At 37.5% G+C, this 20,474-nt stretch overlaps 1 protein-coding gene across 2 annotated transcripts in view; it reads right to left on the bottom strand.

The window, feature by feature from the left end:
• LOC150091609 (regulator of G protein signaling 7-binding protein A-like) overlaps positions 1–20,474 on the bottom strand; it is a 270,327-nt gene that overhangs the window by 128,636 nt on the left and 121,217 nt on the right. The window lies entirely within an intron of this gene.

The raw sequence follows: 20,474 nt of genomic DNA, 5'->3' as shown, positions 1-20,474 counted from the left end.
TAAAATTAAAAATTTGCTTCGATATAAAACTACTACTTTCTTTAATTATTATTATATTTCGGGAACTGTCCTCCTATCAGAATTAGCTACTTTGCCATAAACCGAATGTTGTGAAGCTGCGTGAACAAGTATTTCATCGCACAATGTCCTTCCCTTTCTTACGATCGTGGAGAGATCGTGATAAACCGAACGACCAGTCGAAAACGAGCCCTACTTCAAAAACCATGTTAAACCGAATTCGTGTTGGCAGAACTCAGAACTCGTGTTAGTTGAGAACTGAGTGTACAAATAAAACGCCACCTACTATGAAAAATTCTACCTATAACAGATTAAAAATAAAGTTTTTCTTATATTATGTTAAAAATATTTTTATCAAATGCAGTCCTGAAACTCTTTGATCCTACCTTATAAAAGCAAGGAAAGCTCAAATTACTTCACTGTTTCAGTAACTTTCACTAAAATCTGAGAGTGGTATCCCCCCATCTGAAATAATTTACTAGAAAAACTTATTGCCAAAATAAACAAAGCATTTTCTTGACAGTTAAGAAGAATGAATATAGAAACAGACGTTGAAGAAGCTTTCATTTATCAAAAAAGTTATTGTGTGTTAACAAATGTTTAGCATCGATTAACGATTAGCAGTGGAAGCCACATCGACAATTTTACGAGCTCTTTCATATGCGCCACATTACGGTACACAAACCACTACCTAAATTTATCCCCAGTTTATTTCAGGGATGAATTTTATTTAGTTATAGTAGAAAATATATGTAAGTTCATTTATCGTAATATTTTACAATTCATATAAGATAATTTTATACAAATACTAAATGAATAATCATATATTATAAAATAGCTACAACGTAGTGCACGTCTTATTTTCGTTCGAACAAGGAGTTTCTTTTTTTTTTTTTTTTTTTTTTTGATTTGGCAGTTGTTGGCGCATTGGCTTCTGTGGCCATATTGCACCTCCCAAGGTTTTTGCAGCACTTTGATCCAAGCCCGAGGCGGGAATCGAACCCGCGACCTTTGGGTTGCCGGGCAGGTACTTTACCCACTCGGCTAGCCCGGTCGGCACAAGGAGTTTCACTGCTGCAACTGCAACAGTCTTGTATCATCTCGAAGCAGTTTCAAGAATTACTTTCATAACTACAAAAGATATCAATATTTTTACAACAAAAGAAAGTTTCTACGAATAAAGATCAGTTGTAAAACGTACGTTTACTAAGATTGTGATATTATTGTGAAGTAGTGTACTTGATCTAATAGCAGGCATCATAACTAAGTATCTAAACGTAAGATAAAGTTAACTTCCTTAACATGGTTATTTAATATATACCGAATGGCCACATTATTAGTGGCCCTTTTCATGAAATAGAGCCTTCAGTAACAGACTCAACTGTCCGTACCATGCGGTATTAAAGCAGTCGGACAGATACGTATAGATGCTGTATGTTTGCAATTCAGTGCGAGAATGGGAAAACGAAAAATTTAAGTGATTTTAAACATATGGTAGTAGACGTCAGACGCACTAGTATGACCATCTCTTGGGAATTACAACCTAGCGTTTATTCTTGATCCCCTTTGCTTTAAATTCATATCAGATTCTTCTCATTGCTGCAACGATCTCCACTCTGCTGCTTAGACGAAGTACATCCAAAGTACCAATGTACTTAGCCTGAAAAGCGATTCCATGTTGAAATGCTTCTTGCTGTGTAATTAATGGAATCCTGCTGTCATGGGCATCGTCATTTACTAAATTTTACTGCTTTTTGATGGCTGTTGTCATGTTGTTATTTGGTTTTTAGGAGCATTAGCAACTAAGGCCATATTGCTCGGGGGTTATGCGGTGGTCATTCCCTGACCTTTCCGCATCCTCCGTATTTGGTGGGCACGGGCTCGAACCCCGGTATAATCAAGAAGCATGTGTTACGCACTGCCGCTCCTGCCCACCTGGCTACGGAGGCGCCTTTTTGATGGCATTTGTAATAAAAGAATGCCAAGCAATTGTTTTACAACTCGTAGTGAGAATCATTCATCACGATTGGTGTTTAACATAAATATAATACAGTTCGAAATGACGGAAGCAATGGCAGTCATCTGTCAACTATACAGGGTGTCCATAAACTCCATACCTATTTTTGTGAAATAATTTAAATTTATTTATTTTTATTGCAGAAACACCCATCAGAATGAATGTAGCAGAACGTGTGATAATATTGCGAATTAAATGGTGGTAATTCGCAATTTAGTATATAGTGGTAATATTGCGAATCCAGGAAAAGAAATGCGATGAAATCAAAGAGAGGTTTAGAAGACGATTTAAAAAAGAAGGACCAACAGACAAAAGTAAATCGCCATAACTGTCGCATTTGGGCAGATGAAAAACCAAATGATTTCGTCTTCCAGCGGGAGAGAGACTCACTTAAGCTTAATGTCTGGTTGGGTTACACAAGATCTAAGATTTATGGTCCCTTTTTTTGCTGAAGCTGCAATTACAGGGCCTATTTATCTTGACATGTTACAGCAGTTCCTTGAACCTCAGTGATTGGGGATGGTGTTCTAAACACCGTAATCTTTCAAAATAATAGTGCCCCCTATCATTACGCAAACTTTGTTCAGGATTTTTTGAATGAACGATTTCCAAATCGGTGGATCGGACTTGGAAGCAACAGACCCTGCCGGCTAGATCGGCAGATCTAACCCCCCCTTAGATTTCTTTGCATGGGGCTTTATTAAATCTGATATCTATCAAACGAAGGTTACAAGTCTGCAAAACTTACATCAACGCATTGTAATTGGCCGTAAACCAAATAACTCCACAAATGCTCCAGGACGTGTTTAGAAACGCTGCAGAAAGGTTTGAGCTGTGTAGAAATACTGATGGGGGCACATGATGACCCTTACTCTTAATTATTCAATAAATGTTAACCCTCTCTCGTTTTATAATTGAATTCTACATATTTTTCCGTTATTTCACAAATATAGATAGTAACTTTATGGGCACCCTGTATTATAAAAAAATATATATATTCTGAGAAATCAGAATTTTCAGTAACTTCGATATGCCTTTCAATACAACGGTATCATAAAACAGATGGTAGTTCGCCTATTAGCAACAGTCATGCCTGATGAGCACAATCATTTTTACTTATAAAAATATACAATTTAGAAAATGAAATGTTAGACTGTCATTTTTTATGAAAAAACAAGTAGGCTATTTTTAACAACGAAGCAGTAACAATGTCATGATGATTGTACTCTTTTCAGAATAATACAAAAGCTTCACAAGCAGTATTACAACTTCAATGAGTAATTTGGTTTCCTAAAGGTATGATAATCTCTACAAATTTTTATGTGTGCTAACCCCAGTCAAATGATGGCATTCTCAGTCCTCTTGACAACTAGCACATTTGGCAAAATTCCAAGCAAAAATATTTTAATGAGATTTCCAACGGCAGCATTCGCGCCAGTCAAATCAAAAAGTCGTTTTTCACGTACGACTCGGGTGTATCGAAATTAGTCTAATAACCAAATAACATCCAGCCAAAGGCGATCATGTGGTCAGAAACAGCTCACTGATGCGAGAGGCCAACAGAAGCTGACAAGATATACGTAGGGTAACAGAAAGGCTACAGTCAGTCAAAGATCAAAACCAGCACAACAATGATAACCAAGGAGGCATTGCAGAAAGCCAAACTTGTCGTACTGTGAAACACATAGTGTATCGCAGCGGATGACGAAACTGGGTTCCGCTCCTGTCAGACATAAACAAAGCACGGTAAGAGCAGGCTCGGGAATACCAATACTATACAGTGGAAGATTGGTAAAGCAATAGCCTGGTCGACTAATCGCGGTTCCTGCTGTTTCACACTGATGGGAGGGCACAGTACAGTGTCGACAGTGGCGGTGGTGGCGGTGTAATGATGTGGGAAGTGTTTTCGTGATGCACGTTGGGCCCTTGATGCCAGCAGAGCAGCATTAGGATGCCAAAGGTATTCTGGAAATTTTTTCCGACCAGGCGCATCCCTTCATGACTTCAGTGTATCCGTGTGCAAAATAGGTTCTTCTAACAAGATAATACGCTAGGGCAGAATTGAACAGGCTGGTTCCAGGAAGATCACAGTGAATTCAGCCTACCGTGATGGCACCCCAATTACAAGATCTCAATCCAGTTAGTCCAATAACCTTCAGACACTTCCTTGAGTCTATTCAACGATGAATCCAGACTGTTCTGAAGGATAAAGGGGACCTACTCATTATTCAGTAGGTGTATCTCATAAAGTGGCCACTCAGTGTGTGTGTGTACATACAAACTATACATATATATATATATACATATATACACAAGAAGACCATATTGTATATATATATATATATATATATATACACACACACTTCCTATATACCCGAACGCACTTCATGCGAAGCCCTCGTGAGAAGTACAATTGGTAAAATCACCCTCCTCCCCACACCGTGTAGGGAAGAAGAAGCAGAAGAAGAAGAAAAGGAAAAAAAAACGTTCTTGTTTATACTCCGGCACGACCACCAGGTCAGTTGAGTTTACAATAAATCAATCGATACAAATGTTAATCGTATTTGGCAGTATGGGACTGAACCTCGGTCCACTCAAAGAGCGTGTGGTACTGCACTCGCGCTCCTGACCACCCGGCTACATTAGGCCCTGAAGTGGATCGATCAACGTGTAAAATGAAGAAAACAGAAGATCAGTACAGCAAACATCGGTAACTGCAGAACATTACCCATCATTTGTTGTGGAAGCATAATTTAAATATAAATGAAAAATATGCCATCGCAAGCCAAGTGAGTGATGAACAGAAAGTAAACTAGTACGTAACGCAGCAAATCGAGATAGAGGTTGTTTCAGAAGGAATACGCTCCTTCTACAACAATTTTTCGTCTCCGTCTGTAGTAATTCGCGTAATTTGAACGTGGTGCCGTCGAGGGAATGCTGATGAATTTGAATTAATTGCGTTTTTGTAAATTTACATTATTTTGTATTTTTTTAAGTGGTTCGTTCTAAATTAAGGCGTGCAACACCCTTTATCTCAATTTATTTCCTCCCTTATCTTTGTTTATTGCTGGGTTATAGACTCATTTACTTTCAATTAGTGACTCTTTTTTTTTTTTTTTTTTTTTTTTTGTAGTTGTTGGCGCATCGGCTTCTGTGGCCATAGTGCACCTCCCAAGGTTTTTGCAGTACTTTGATCCAAGCCCGAGGCGGGATTCGAACCCGCGACCTTTTGGGTTGCCAGGCAGGCACTTTACCCACCTGGCTAGCCTGGTCGGCAATTAGTGACTCGCTTGGCTTGCCATACGACTGGCATATTTCTCATTTACATTTTTCCTCTTGGGTAGCACAGTTGATAGAATCGCCCTCCTCCCCACACCGGGTGAAAAAGACCTGAGTTCGAGTCCCGTCGGTGATGTGAGGAATTTTTATGGGCCTTTTTCACAACGTAGCTAAGTTAGATGGTCTCAGGCGACGGTTGCATGATTTTTCTCCCTGAAACTCGGGTTTTTTATTCAGCAAACAAAATGACCTCAGAACACAGACAATATACACGGAGCAATATGGTCTTAGTCGCCGATGCTCCAAAAAACCTAATACAACAACACCATTTACTCGTATATTTAAATTTTATACAGTGGCGGACAGAAAAACTGCATCTCTTGTGAATTTTGCAAATAATGTGTTTTGCGCTGCATTGTAGGTTACAGAAATTTTCAAAATGCATTTGTCAGATGGGATATATATCTCTGTGAATGAAATCCAATAAAAGGACTCCACTTGATATACCTAATTGTCATAATATCTTCCCAAAGGATAAAATACGTAATTAATGGAAATATAAGAAATCATGCAAATCGCACTCATGACAACCAAACATTCATTTTATTGCATTTACGTGTACAAACTGAAATTACAAGTGAACGTAATAGTATTATGTACTGTAAATCAGCAAATAAGTCCTCAATATTTTGTTGTTCTTCCTCGAGCTGCAATTACAGCCTTGCAACGATCTGGCATAGAGTTAATCACCTTCTGGATATACGGTTGCCCAATTTCGTGGTACCACACCCTTACAATGCTCTCCTGCAGCTGAATCTTACTTGTTGGCTTCTTCCGAGCAATTTTAGACGACATTATGTACCAGCAATTTTCAAATTTGGACTGTTGCCGGGCCAGTCCAACACAGTAAGGTCAGCATTTCTGAGGTGTGACTGCACCTTAAGGGAGAAAAACGAGAGAAAACATTGGTGTAAGTATGTTTTACGCCTTGTGAGACAAGAAGACAAACTCATCGTTAAATCTAAATTGCATAAAACTTAGCAATTTTGCTGTGGTTTGGTTTGGTTTTGGTTTTATTGGCGCATTAGCTACTAAGGCTATAATGCGCATTTTGCTGTGTGGAAAGGTGCCGGGTCCTGTTGAAAAATGCAGTTTTGGACATTGTGTGGCGATCCCTAATAACGGGTTTCAGGCACTCCTCCACGATAACAGTGTAGGTCTGCATCCACCGTTCCGTTAATAAACTTAATTTGCCCCACACTTTTGCTTGTTATGCATCCCCAGACCATCTGACCGGAGGGGAACTTTACAGTCGGTGTTATGCAGTCAAGATGGTATTCCTCCGATTTTCGTCTTCTGACATATCGCTTCTCATCCGAGCAATGTAGGTTGAATTTTTCCTTTTCTAATTCTTGATTTTAATATATTAGTTATTTACTTTAAATGGTTTGTACAAGTTTCCAGAAACATAACGACAGTCTCATTTTTCATGACTTTCTTGAATAAATAGCAGACAGTCAAATCTTTGCTTTCTTTCCACTTGCACGTTTTTACGTACACATTTCCGCTCTGCATCAATAAACAGCACTGATCAGTCCTATTCTTGTTTCTTCGGTTATTGTTAGCAATTAAGCTGTGTCCGAAGTGATCACAATAAGCATATTGAAATACGAGAATCGATTCATTTTTCTTTCATTTACTTCTGCTCAGCAATAAATCCTCCCATCAAGTTTCATACTGATTTTGTGCAGAGTGCAAGATCAGTAACGAAAGAAAAAATTGCTAATTATCAATCTGAAAATGTTAATAAAAGTTAATTAGAGCTTAAAAGGTAGTTAGTAGTAGTAATGGAGGCATGTGATGCAAGAAAGCAAGCGTATGTAGCAGCAGCCAAAGGGAAAAAAAAAATTCACACATCCATTCCCTCTAAAAGTTTGTCCAGTTCCTCCTTAAATTTATTTAAGCTATCAACTTCCACAACGACAGATGGAAGTTTGTTCCAGCAATTAACAACCTGCTGACTAAAGGAAAATTTCCGCACATCTATTTTACAATATTAATCTCTTTCCTCAATTTGAATTTATGTCCCATCAAAATTCAGCATGCTCAACCCATTGAAGGCCTTATACACCTCAATCAGATCACCTCGCAGGTGCCTAGTCTCCAGCCGCTGCAATTTGCAGAATTTAAGCCTTTCTTGGTAAGAGGACCCCTTCGTTCCCCTCTTTTGCCCTTCTCTGTGCACGCTCAAGCAACTCGACATCCTTCCTAAAATGAAGCCTCCAGACCTGTATGCAGTACTCAAGGCGTGGCCTGACCATTGCCTTATACAAAGGGATAATCACCTCTTTTTCCCTACTAGCAAAATTACTGTATATCATTGACAATATCCCATGACATCTGACAGCTTGTCTGCATTATTCAGAAATTGTGTGAATTTGTTATATGAGTAAATTTTAAATCACATGGCTGGAACATAAATTTCTGTGGAAGGGATCCGAAAACAGGACCTGTGAATAGGTTGTTTTTCACGAGTCATAGATTTACACTGCAAACCTATGATTCGTGAAAAATAGGTTGCCTCATTAAAAAATGTGTCTTCCACGAATAAAGAAACAGGACACGAAGCTTCCATTCAGAAAACAATTACTATAAGAAACATTCCGTGGCGAGAGAAAAGCAAAGAAAGAGCTCACCTCGTGCAAGATTGATCCGAAGTGTAATCAATGAAAAACAGATTACTACAAGTGCTAATCGAAAAACAAGAAAAATAAAAGTAGATAAAAACAGACGACAAAGATTCACTTGTATTGACTCTATCAATAACATCGCTTGAATTATTTGTAAAGAAATCTGCTTTGATTCTATTATTTATTTTGTGACTTTTTCTATGTTTTTTAAATGCAGGTCGAAATGACTTTGCTGATCTATAGTGAGCATAAATACACATTTATTTTAAATTTATAATAATTATTATAAGTTTTAATGTAAATCACTGGCTGACGAATGGACACCAGTCACCTCACTTCACTCTCCTATAAAACAGTCTGAGGGTCACAGTACTGCACTATACACTACCCACCCATTAATATGAGAACACGAGTCCGTTAATAGTTGGTCACATTCTAATATCAAGACCACGTGTCGTTTCAAATGCACTGAATAACCATAGGTCGACTATTGGTAATGGCAGACTTGCACCGAAACCATAATGCCCCGAAAAACCTTCAAAGGCGACGGAACGTGACAGGAGAGCCCTGCAAGAATCGTCCACTAGGAACGGAGATCGATTGTCACAGCACACGCAGACCCTCAGTGAGGCGATTGGGACACATGCTAACACCAGTGCAGTGCAGTGCAGTGCGCAGAAAGCTGTATAATATGGGTTACCACGGTCGTGCAACCGTCCACAAGCCACTAATTACCCCGACTAATGCCAGACGCTATGTAGCTTCGTGTAAGGCCAACCGTTCTTGGGCCGTAGACCAATGGAGGGCTGTGCTTTGGAGTGACGAGTCACAGTACGGTCTACCAGTCTGACAGTGCCTGGGTGGGTGCGGCGGATTCCCGGTGAGAACTACCTGCTGGACCGTATTATCCAACAATGAAGTTTGTAGAAGGCAGCGTGGTGATCTGGGGGCTGTTTTTTATGGTTTAACCTGGACTATTGGTTGTTTTTGAGAAAACCGTGCATGGTGAGGCCTATCTAGAAGTTCTGGACAATAAAGCGTAACCTACATTGTGATAGCATGTCGGGGACAGCTATACCTGTGTCAGCAGGACAACGCTCCATGTCATACTGCTCGCGTTGTGACAGATTGCTTTGAGGATATGAGCGTCAAAAATTTGGACTGGCCAGCCCAGGTACTTGACTTCAATCCTATAGAGAACCTCTAGAATTAAGTGAATCGTCGAGTAAGTGAGGAGAGACGGTCCAAAAAAGCAAAGCTAAACACTGATCACCGCTTTGAAAACCGAATGGCGTAAAATATCGGAAGACATTTACAAAAATTGGTTGACAGTGTTCTACCATAAAGACTAAAGGTTTCAGCACACGTTATTATTTTTCCTGTAAATAAAGGTTATTTGTAGATATAGGTGTCCACATATTAAAGGCAGGGCAATGTATTCTCGTAACATAAAAGTAGCTTAGATAATAATAATTATGATTGAGCATTCATAATGATATATATTAAATTGGGCATTCATAATGATGGATTGAGTTCCATCATTATGAATGCTCAATTCATAATGATGTACTTATTATTCCACAATAAAGAATTATAATATTTAACCTTTCTGTCCTTTATTTGCGAACTAAGGATGTAATTATGTAATTACATCCTTAATATAATTATGTCACTAATAATTAGGCGTAACAAGTCGAAGTATACTGTTCCTGGGAAATTCTAGTATTATAACCCTATGTAATAACACTGAATTCTCAATTATACCAGAATTTTAAAAAATAAATTATGGTGGATCTTATAAAAATTCTTGGTAAAATGTTTTTCTGGTGTCCAAAGGTTAAACTTTACTTCTGGATAACAATACAGATATAAGAAAATTATCTATCGTAAAAAAAATAAAAACAAGTTAGTATCGTAGGCAGGGTGTTACATTTCAGGCGCGCTTTGAAGTAACGAGTCACAGTACAGGGTCTACCAGTCTGACAGTGCCTGGGTGAGTGTGGAGGATTCCCAGTGAGAACTGCCTGCCGGACTGTATCATCCTAACAATGAAGTTTTGAGGAGGCAGCGTGATAGCTGGGGGCTTTTTTTTTCCTTAAATTAATTAATTTTTTTTCTTTTTCTGTGCTTAATAGAAGTGAAAAGGAAACATGGGATGATAGTGGGTGCCTGACACATGGGTCACTCTATCGCGGAGGTGGTACAGAAATTGCACTATCCCCGTTCGAAAGTATCAAGGGCGTATCGGGAATACGCTTTTTAAAGAATAACATCTCATCGTGGACAGCACTATGGGTGGAGAAAGGTGCTAGATGAACGTGGCCGTCGACGTCTGTCTCGCATTGTTTCAGCCAACCGGAGAGCGACGGTGGCACAAATCACCGCCGACTTCAACGAGGAAGGTGTCAGAAACGTCTCCACCAAAATCATCAGGCAATGATTAGCCGCAATAGGTTATGGGAGCCGCCGAACCACCAGAGTCCTATTGCTAACACCACGACACAAGACTCTACGCCTCAACTGGGCAAAAGAACATCGGCACTGGACCTTGGATGATTGGAGACGGGTCTCCTGATCCGATGAGTCCCGTTTCCAGTTATTTCAAGCGGATGGGAGGGTGCATATCTGGCGGAAACCCCGCGAAGCTATTCACCCGTCATGTCAACAAGGAACTGTTCAGGCAGGTGGACGGTCGGTAATAGTCTGGGGCGTGTTCAACTGGCACACGTTGGGACCTCTGGTACGTCTAGACGCATCTCTGAACGGTGCAGGTTACATGCCCATCCTTGCAGACCATCTGCATCCCTTCATGGTCATCGTGCACCCACAGGGCAATGGACTCTTCCAGCAGGACAGTGCGCCTCCCCACAGAGCCGTGGTAACTAGAACATGGTTCGAAGAGCATTCCGCAGATTTTACTACCAAGGAATGGCCTCCCCGTTCACCATACATGAACCCTGTGGGGCATCTTTGGGATGCTGTGAAAGGTCCGTTCGAGCTTTGGATCCTCCACCGAGGAATGCAACGGAATTATGAACACCAGTGCAGCAAGCATGGATGGAAGTACCTGTGGGATGCTTTCGTGAACTAGTGGACTCAATGCCTCGTTGTGTGACTGCCCTTAACCGGGTGAAATGTGGGCCTACCCGTTACTAAATAGGTATCCCATGATTTCTGTCTACTCAGTGTGTATATTTATAAACTGTAATATTTAATTTATTTAATATATAAACTGTAATATTTAATATATAAACTGTAATATATATATATATATATATATATATAAACTGTAATATTTAATATATAAACTGTAAATAAATAAGTAAGTAAATAAATATATTTGTTTATACCGTACATTTGATAGTAGCAACCTTCTCCTTTACACTTTCAATATATCACTATATATAGTATGCATGAATAGAAAATGTAAAGAAAAAGAAAAAACAGGAATTGCACCTGAATGCGCAAAGCTGCAAAAACAGGATGCAAAAGTATATTGATGAAATTAGAAAGAATTAACAAAAATGCAAAAAGATGGAGAAGTATTTAACACCAGGTGCCGAGCCTAAAAGAAGAAAAGTAAGAAAAATAAAAGAATATTAAGAACCTACAAAAAAAAATTGTAAAATTATATAAAATTAAAGGCTGGATCAACGAGCCAATCAAACGTAGATAAGCTGAAAGGGAAAGAAGAAATATATGATTAATTAATACAAAAAATAGTGAACATGAAACTGAGGGTGGAAGGATGGTAAATAAGGAGGGGAAAAAAAGGTTGATGCAAAGTAAGCAAAGTTGTTACATAGATCAGGCATTTCATCAGGGGACTACACCTAATCATGTACCAAACCACTGGTTGTTTTTATACAACCTTATGTTAATGGAGGAAAAATTAAAAATAATAGAGAAAAAAAAAAAGGAGGGAGAAAAAGATAGAACCTCCAAAAACATAAGTAAGGTAGCCCCAACGCAGTGTATGTAATTAAGTTAAGGAAATTAAATTAAACAATTAAAGTATAAATGAATTTTAAAAATATAATAAAAGCCTTGATTTCATGAAAAATATCTTGAGAATATATAATGTAATGTAAAGGCGAAGGGAAATGAAAAAGTAGTAAAAATAAAAAATGTGAAAATTCTGAATCGCCCAAAGAACGGAAAAAAAAATAGAACTGAGTGTGTAAAAATGTTTTGAAAAAGAGAGACGAAAAAGTGAATTTGGAGATCATAAATGTATTAAGTTAATTATTAAATGTGACTGGCAGTGGTATAGAAATGGCAAATAAAGCAGGACAAGGGAAGGATAAAAGTAATAAAGATAATAATAGTAATAAAGTAATAATGATAAAGATAAAGGAGGCGAAAATAACAAAGGTTCGGACATTCTTACTTTTCTTATTCTTTGCTATTTTCGCCTCCTTTATCTTTATTACCTTTATCCTTCCCTTGCCCTGCTTTATTTCCCATTTCTACACCACTTAATAATTAACTTAATACATTTATGATCTCCAAATTCACTTTTTAAAAACATTTTTATACACTCAGCTCTATTTTTCTTTTTGTCCTTTGGGCGATTCAGAATTTTCACCTTTTTTATTTTACTAATTTTTCAATTCCCTCCGCCTTTACATTACATTACATATTCTCAAAATATTTTTCATGAAATCAAGGCATTTATTATTTTTTTTAAATTCATTTCTACTTTAATTTGTTTAATTTAATTTCCTTAACTTAATTACATACACTGCGTTGGGGCTACCTTACTTATGTTTTTGGAGGTTCTATCTTTTTCTCCATCTTTTTTTTTTTTTTCTATTATTTTTAATCTTTCCTCCATAAGTTTGTATAGAAACGCAGTGGTTTGGTACATGATCAGGTGTAGTCCCCTGATGCAATGCCTGATCTATGTACCAACTTTGCTTACTTTGCATCAACCTTTTTTTTTTCTCCTTATTTACCGTTCTCCCACTTTCAGTTTGATGCTCACTATTTTTTGTCTTAATTAATCATATTTCTTCTTTCCCTTTCAGCTTATCTACGTTTGATTGGCTCGTTGATTCAGCCTTTAATTTTATATAATTTTACAATTTTTTTGTAGGTTCTTAATATTCTTTTTCTTACTTTTCTTCTATTAGGCTCGGCACCTTGTGTTACATACTTCTCCGTCTTTTTGTATTTTCTATTAATTCTTTCTAATTTAATCTATAGATATATATATAGATGAAATTTATATATATATAGATATAGATATAGAATAAATCAATTAAAATTAGTAAAACTGTTATTGGATCAACAGAAACTGGTATGCATGAGCCATTCATTTCGTTTGGCTAACTATCCGTTCAAAGCTCCTTAGCGTAGCGGAGAGACGACCATCTGTATGAATGGATCTTTCTTTTCTTTTATTTATTTATTTATTTTTCTTTTTCTTTTCTTTTATTTATTTCTTTTTCTTTTCTTTTATTTATTTCTTTTTCTTTTCTTTTATTTATTTCTTTTTCTTTTCTTTTATTTATTTATTTTTCTTTTTCTTTTCTTTTTGTAAATTCTAGGCAGTTTAGTTTGAAGTGTCCAGATTTGTATATCTTTAGCATTGATGATTAAGTCTTTTTAAACCTAGGTATGCACTGCCACTAACAACACTAAAATTGTTAGTCAGCACCAGTAGGCTAAAAATGCCTGAAATGCAACCATATTACGCCTGCATCCGCACCAAGAAATCGGATCCATAACAAATTATATAGGATCCAATACAAGGCAATAAAGTCAAATTATGTGCGTATAATATATAATTGTTAACTGTAATAATAGAATTAACGCCACTGTGTGTGTGTGTGTGTGTGTGTGTGTGTGTGTGTGTGTGTGTGTGTGTGTGTGTGTGTGTGTGTGTGTGTGTGTGTGTGTGTGTGTGTGTGTGTGTGTGTGTGTGAATGCGCCTAAAAACCAGCTGCGAAAAAGACTAGTTGATATATTTCTCTCAGAATTAAAGAAACGACCGTTTTGCCCTATTCATTCCTCTGAGTATTCGCCGTCAATCTCAGTTTCACTGTTGACTACCAAAATTACAAGATTTTACTCCTGGATTCGAAGCTAACGTAGTGTAAGCAAACGTAAATGAAAAAGAGCTATCGCGGCGCAGGAATATTTTAAATAACCTTTTGCCTCGAACAGAACGAGTGATTAACTGAGAATGCAAAAGAGAGACATAACCACGATGATATTATCACTACTTGATAGCTTCCACGATTCACTCGGAAAAGTCGCCAGACCGTCAAAGTAAATTAGGGATGCTAGTGAGTCGTTAGTCAAAGGGCAGGATTGAGTCGAAAACGTGTAAGTTTATACTAACTTCCAAGCATTCACCAATATATAGAATATATTTATATATCTTTATATTCAATGTATATTCAGTTTTTCTATACCATAGAATAAATATAACTTATCCAAACTCGATGCAGTCCAACTTAACAGGCAGCAGATAATCTTCGCCATAAATTCCATTCACGCAATGGCAACGCAGGAATCGATAAAACACCCCACATTATCGTGAACTGTCTTGCACCCATATATCGTTGATCCACTGCTAATCCTCTCAAAACAGGTACTTCCTCTCATATGGAAGAAATATTTCGTCGGACCACTATATTTAAACACTTCAGGCCTATATCATCGCTTTCAACCCTACTCAAAATACTGGAAAAAGCAATTCTACCTATGTTAACAAAGCATCTCCTTACACTACTTAGGCGCAATATGGCCTGAGCAGCCCTTGCGCCAAAAATAATAATAACAATAACCTTCCACTACAGCCTTCACAATACAGTATCACTATGCAATAGCTAATGGCTCTACTGTTACAAATATCCTGGTGATGTCTAGCCTCGTACTCAAAGCTCTCGATGATAAAGAACAGAAGTAGATAAACGTACAGAATTAGCCGTTCTGTGCGTTTACCTGGAGGCAACCTCTGATTGCATCTGTCAAAGCACTTCTTACGCTACTGGAATCATTTTTCCACCATCAAGGAAATATCCTGGCCTTCATAAAATCCTTGCTATTTTTCTAATGTAGAGTGATTTGTTCCAGAGGAATAACAAATCAGTCTACACTAGAAAAATAACTGCTGGAGTCAATTTGTCATTTAAATGAGCTTGTAGCCCCCACTGCTACCAGTCTCTCGCCCATAAGCGACAGATTCCCCTGTAGTTATTATTTACGTCTTCGGTGTCAGGCGTAGACAGCAAGGTTTTTACCCCCAGATACTAGGGTGTTTTCGTCCAACAAAACAGGCAAATTGACCAGAGAAAACACGCAATTTACAGATACAAATACAGGTTTATGTAATGAATTACGGGTGACCCTAATATAATAATTTGATAATATAATTTGTTCACAACATCTATCTGGTTAAGAAACACAATAAACAAAGACCCACAGGTCAGTTCAAATAATAAAACAAAATAATACTTTCGAGATTTCTAATAGCGACCATTTAGCCTCGTGGCGGGGATGGGCGATCACGTCCCCACCACGAGGTAGCAGGTCACTACTATCTTACAAGAGATGCCCTTCTCAGAAAAACATCTTTAACATAACAAAATTACGAGAAAAACCCTCCACTTTCGAAGAGAGCTCCCTGAACATCTTCGGAGAGAGCAAGCGTCCCTCGCTCCAGCCGAGCTCTTAAGTCCAAATAAATTGGACAATTTAACATGATGTGGAGGCCGATCTCCCGATTTCAAACCATGTTCACTCAGGACACAGCAAGCAGACAGCCCGAACTGCAGAGCCATGGCCGAAGTTTGCCATTCCCTCCTCTAGGTTCATACTGCAGGCTTCTGCCTGCAGTATGAACAGCGGGGAAGAAAGCAAAAGTCTCCTCCCTTGTCAGAATTAGTCCATTGATTCTGCCATATGGTTTCATCACTGATGCTCCTCCGCTCTGATGTTAAACCGAAGCCATCGACAGCTCGTCCAACTGGACACGACCGGACGCCCAAAATCTCTATGAGAATCCCTCATTTGACAGCATACATCAGTGCAGACTTAGCCACCAGCAGATCTATGAGGATCTTCCTCGCAAGAACACAAAGTGCTTCCATGGAGGCTTTTCACTCTGCTTAGGTGATAACCCCGAAAGAGTGAAATGTTGCGCAGAAAGGAGAGATTTCCTGATGTTGCTATGATAAACACGACCTCCCCAAGTTACAGACGCGTATATCATGATCGGACCAAAAATGTTATCGTACAGGAGGTGGAGGGCCCAGCTTCTTTATTTTCTTCTTCAGATAGTTTGCATGAGATATAAGGCTCAATCACTCTTCTAGGAACAAACCGAGATACATATTCCGCCTGACGCTTCTCAAAAAGAAACCCCAGCACGACAAACGGGTGACCTCGTCACGCTGAGTTGGCCCTTAAGGAACCTCTCATTTAATTATCACTCCTCATCCCTATTGGATGTGACCGGATAACTAAATCCACCAAGAAGATGGAGCCCCAGTAGGGTTGGCCCCATATCACATCGTTGATCATGGTGGATCACATCGTTCAGATCCAACTGTGTAACTATAACGTTCTGCGGTTCATTTATTACATGCCAAGGTATACATAAAGCAGTTGTGGAAGCTTCTGCTAAGAAGAGTGGAATGAAATTGCTTTAAAACAGATTTGTATAAGTACTAAGACTCGAATAAAGAAGATGAGACTAGGTAAGATGAAAAGAACCATCTTATCTGTCTTGCATATATTCAGTAATCCTTTACTAAATATATGCATCTGCCGCCCCAACCAATGTAAAGCGAATCTATACAGCAGAATATTGAGATGTGCTCATATAAGCTCCAAATTCCTACTTGCAATGGAATAACCCAAATGGTAAAGGCGTAAAAAATAAGAGGATTGCCATCCTTGGTCGAAGAAAAACGACTTATGTTCGCAGCAAAAATGATGACCAGACTAATCTCTCAACGTAACCTCTGGGAAAGCTGTGCTTGGATTCTTCAGCCCCAGCTACAAGATATGCCTGTCCTGAACACTAACTTCAATAGGTTTTCCTTATTGAACTGATTCCTGCCTAACGAAATTCTAACCAGATTACAGAGCAGTGATGTTAACTCTCTGAAATTTGTCACAAACAAGAAGTATAAAAACAACCTGCTCAATCCTTCAGCAGCGAGAATGTCATAAGAATCGGATGTCATCTGAAAGTGTCTCACTCAGATGCAACTATACTGACTAATGCAATCTTAAAGCATGAAGCCTAAGGACAGTGACAAGTTCTGTATCAATTCCTGGTAACCTATGTTTAATGACTGTAACTGATCACCTTCATGTCATTGCTTATAACTCGTTCCTTAATATCTTCAGAACAAATAAGTCCTTAATACTATCTAATTCATCCTTGGTAACCCCTGGCATTGTTGTGGTAATGGACACTGTTGTATACACGTTACCTATACAATAAATATTGTTTATTTATTTAAATATTTGGACAGCAAAAAAAAAAAAAATATGGCAAAAAAAAGAAGACTGAAGAGATGACAGTATAGGATAAATAAAGGACCAAACTATTCATGAATATATAGGAACCTCTGTCCTAATGATTTCCTAAAATCCTTAAAAACTTTTAAAAAAATTTCTGTGCATACAGATTCGGAGCAGAAAGTAGAATAAAACTATTCTTTCTATAGAACAATAAAATTTATGCATACTGAAGTATTATAAAAACTCATAGACATAAGCGATTTCCAACTTCTCAAGTTTTTTCTGTAAAATTCTTTAAAATTAAATCACACCGCTTATAAATACTAAGTTAAAATACGATTTATAAGCGATTACTAAAAAATTTTATTGTAAGTGGGAAACCATTAGCAAGGCGGTCAAAAAGTAAACCGGGTGAGTGTAGCTTTAATTACACAGATGCTTAATATTACTTTTGTTAAAAATGTTTTGCCATAATGACTGGGAGGTTTTCATGATACATGTACATAGATTCGATTTCTATCCATGGAGTCCTTTTTTTTTCTATCAGAGCCTGTTTTTTTTATATCAGAGAAGAAAGAACCTGTAAACAAAAACCTTCTTTTTTTTTTTTAAGAAATTTAATTTGTCCTTGGGATATTCAGCAATTAACTTTACTAGCAACCAAAGACTAAACAGCCAGTATTTAAAAAATAACATAGTATTCACAATTTACTGTATAAATTAAATAAAAAATGACGGAGAATCAAAGACACTTAATAATATTACAATTGCAAATAAGTTATTACTGTTCGCTACTCAATATATGAAGAATATGTTTTTCAGTCTACTTCCGTTCAGTTAAATTTGTTCCTGTTGTGTTATTAGAAAGCATGGAAGGACGCTTAAAAGCTTAAACATCTGATCATTATTTTCCTGGGTACACAACTTACTCAGGTGATTAGCTTTTCTCTCATCTGTGGAATTGATCAGGTAGCGATGCACGCTTTGCCGGAAGGGAGAAATGAGGAGGACGAGCTTCCTTTGTTCGTATTAAGGAACTGAGAAGCTACCCGCTTACATCGCGCGTCCTTTTCGTGTCAGGCTAAGGGGAACCTTCGGTAGCTCTTTATCCTAACTACTTCAGTTTCTAGAAAACTGTGTTGACTTCCGTTCCAGTGCAACAGAAATTGGTTATGAGTCAGAGAAACACCCTTCCACTCCCCATTAGTTTCATCTAAATAAGTGACCAGTGACAAATCTACTGCAGACATGCTTACTGCAGTATCCTGGAAATGTCAAAATTAGTAAGGTACATTTATCAAAAGTTTACGCAATATTTAAGTTTATGATATAAAAATCGAAATAAGTAATAAGTTCTAGATTCCTTTTGGCATTAAATAAATTCTACCTTATTGCTATGTACACGTAAGACGATTTTTTATGCGTTCACTCGATGATTACAGCGGTCGGAACAAAAGCTGCTGAGCTTTCTTCACTCGAAACCTTAGATTTTTCATCCATCAAAACAAACAGAATGGCTATAAAATGCAAGCAATTCACAGATACGGTACTCTGACATCTCGTGGCCTTAGTTGCAATTTGATAATTTAATAAACAATTAATTATTTGATCTAGTCTATGGCCTGCGAAAATATTTGTCTAAAATATTGTTATTTGTAAAAAACTAAAATCAAAAACTACCTGACTTAATCAAGACACCTCCTAAACATGATCAGTCTCTTATACTGACAGAGAAACAGTCTGATATGAAGTCCGCCAACTAATTGGCTGAGAATTTTTGTTATTATTTAGTATTCTTATTAATATTAAATGAAAAAAGTATAACAAAAAGAAGGAAGAGGTTATAGTTTGCTAAAGGAAGTTTTCTCAAGAAGAAAATATATAATATGGCATAAGAGGTTTTGCAGAAAATAAAATATTACATAATAAGAAGGTAAAGAAAGGAAGGCCTAAAAATGACATGTAGGCGACTGATTTTTTGAAAAAATAAGTGAACTGAAAGTTGATTATCTTGATAATTTTATGATAAAAGAGAAGCATTGAGCTTCCAAGCAATTAGTTTTTCTAATTGGCACTCGAATATTTTTTAAACGGTTCGTGGCAATATCATTTAAAACACAGTGATTGAGGGTTATTAAAATTTAACAATATGTAGAAGAACTTAAAAATCTAATAAAAAAGAACTAAAACATAATCGTTTACACATGAGGTTTGTAAACTTTCAAAAACAGAATGTTGTCCATGGCTTGATGATCACCTACCCAATTTCATCACAGAACAAGCATGGGTTGCTGAATAACAAAAAAAAAAAAGCAAGGAATTATATTTTAGGTATTGGGGTTAGCCTTATTATTAATGTCGCTATTACAATCAGTAGTGCATGTCATTGGGATGACTTGAAAATATATGCAATTGATCATACCAATCTTTCGTAAGTAGAAATGTATCCATCCGGGCATGGTCATGCCCAGTTTTATAATTTAGCATGACATACACATACTGGCCAAAAAATTACGAACCTTTATTCAGTATCGAATCGAGAGTTATTTGTTACGAATAACAGCAAGCTGCAGCGAAGCATGGATTCTTGTAAGGTGTTTTAGTACGTTTTGGTCTAGTTATAATCATTCTTCCAGCAAAATATTGCATAGCTGTGAAAAAATTTGAAGGAAGAGAACTTCGCTGCCGAATAGTAGCTCTCTCCAGCATATTACGCATAATTTCAATAGTATTGAGATAAAGTGAATGTGGGAGGCAGAGAATATGATGAAAATCCGTGATTTTTTTTTTTTTTTTTTTTTTGTTGTTCTTCTTCTAACCATTCTTGCACGATTCTGGCACGATGTGCTGTTGCACACTCATCCACAAAGTGGCGATCGCCTTCGGAATAAAAGTGTAACATTGAAGGGTGCAGTAGATCTCATACAAACTTCAGGTACTCCTTGGATAACATCTGACCTTCCAACTTTATCAACGGATCCAAT

This window comes from Mastigoproctus giganteus, chromosome 1, assembly GCF_048544385.1.
Source record: "Mastigoproctus giganteus isolate SK-2022 chromosome 1, ASM4854438v1, whole genome shotgun sequence".
Classification (NCBI taxonomy): Eukaryota; Metazoa; Arthropoda; class Arachnida; order Uropygi; family Thelyphonidae; genus Mastigoproctus; species Mastigoproctus giganteus.
The sequence above is the reverse complement of the archived record's forward strand: the minus strand, read 5'-3'. Positions and strand labels throughout refer to the sequence as shown.